General features: G+C 31.5%; 1 non-coding gene across 1 annotated transcript; it reads right to left on the minus strand.

Moving 5' to 3' along the window:
* Window positions 1–335: 335 nt before the first annotated feature.
* Window positions 336–480, minus strand: LOC147913755 (small nucleolar RNA SNORA18). The gene has a single exon (XR_015556422.1). It is a non-coding gene; the product is annotated as a small nucleolar RNA SNORA18 (small nucleolar RNA).
* Between the last annotated feature and the right edge of the window lie 1,292 nt (window positions 481–1,772).

Raw genomic sequence — 1,772 nt, forward strand, 5'->3', positions numbered from 1 at the left:
TTAATCCACAGTTGTCGTGTCAGTCATCCCATAATTCTTTTAATTGGACTTCTTTTGTCTCCACTTGAATATGGATATGCTGATGACATACTTCAAACATGTCCCCACCTAGACTCTTTGGGGTCTAATTTCTTCAAGTAATTTATTTTAGGGCCACCTTTAGGGTCAAAGTAAATGTATCTGCCCAGTTCTCAATTTCACACACCCTCTAAACATGAAGGAATTCAAATCAAATTTACTCCTAAGCTATCACACCCAAAAATAGTACAGAATGTGGGATATGCAATACCTAAGGTAAAAAAATTTAACCGTTAGGTCTTTCATACTTTTAGGAACTCTGTCTTGTAGTTTTTTCCTATAGATCTAACAAATAGTTCTGTGAGTAAAGCAAAAACCACATAGTTACTCTGTGAGGCATTTCCAACAACGTGGGCCTACAGGGAAAGCCTGTAGGGGTAGCCCATGGGGATAGACCTCAGCTATTGGGTAGTTTCTTATTGATTGATAGGTTCTTTATATGAATATATATGTATATAAAATATTCAGATATATTAGATAATTCAGAGAAAATGAGATGTGTATACATAATAAAATAAAATAAGAGGTATAAAATTTTGCTATATCAGTTGCAAATATTTTCTGTCATAATTCTTTTGCTTTTTGACTTTATATGTCTTCTGCCATACACATAATGTATCTGGGTTTTATGTTTTGTCAAGATAGCTTTCTCTCCCCAAGATTATAAATATATTTTCCCCTTTTTTCTTTTATCCTTTAAAAAAATTTTTACATACTGGAATGTATCTTTAAGTATGATGTGAGGAAGGTATTTAATTTTACTTTTTCCCAAATGGATAGCTCCTTGTCCCAACACCATTTATTAAATAGTCTGTCATTTCCTGACTGATTTTAAATGCCTCATTTATCATGACTGATTTTAAATGCCTCATTTATCATATACTAAGATTATACATATATATATTTCTGGGCTTTTAATTCTGTTCTATTGATCTATTTGCCTATTTTTCACAATACCCCCTTATTTCAATTATTGTGACTATAGTACATTTTGGTGAAGTAAGTCCTTTTTCTTTTTTTAAATTTTTTGTTTATTGCAGTAACATTGATTTATAACATTGTATAAATTTCAGGTGTACATCATTATACTTCTATTTCTGCATGGATTACATCATGGTCACCACCCAAATACTAATTACAACCCATCACCACACACGTGTGCCGAATTATCCTTTTCGCCCTCCTCCCTCCCCTCTTCCCCTCTGGTAACCACCAATCCAATCTCTGTCTCTATGTGTTTGTTTATTGTTGTTATTATCTACTACTTAATGAAGGAAATCATACGGTATTTGACCTTCTCCTCTGAAGTAAGTCCTCTTTCTAAAAAATCTTGACTTTTTTGGCACTTCTCATAGATGAACTTTAGAATTAACTTGCCAATTCTATAAAATATCCTGTTGGAATTTTGATTAAAATTGCATCACAGTTATTTAATTTGGGGAGCATTAAGATCTGTGTAATATTGAACCTTTTTATCTAGGAATATCTTTCATGGCCTTCATTAAAATTATATGGTTATCTTCAATAAATTTTGTACTTTTAAGTTTTTACTAGGTAACTCAAGGTTTCATTGGAATCGAATATAGCTTTCTCTTCTATTACATTTTCAAATTAGTTTTTGGTGATTATAGAAAAGCTGTAGATTTTTATAAGTTAATCTTGTTTCTACCTTTCCAAAAATTTTAATTAGTCCA

This window comes from Ceratotherium simum, chromosome 25 (assembly GCF_057802395.1).
Source record: "Ceratotherium simum simum isolate JZ-2026a chromosome 25, ASM5780239v1, whole genome shotgun sequence".
NCBI lineage: Eukaryota > Metazoa > Chordata > Mammalia > Perissodactyla > Rhinocerotidae > Ceratotherium > Ceratotherium simum.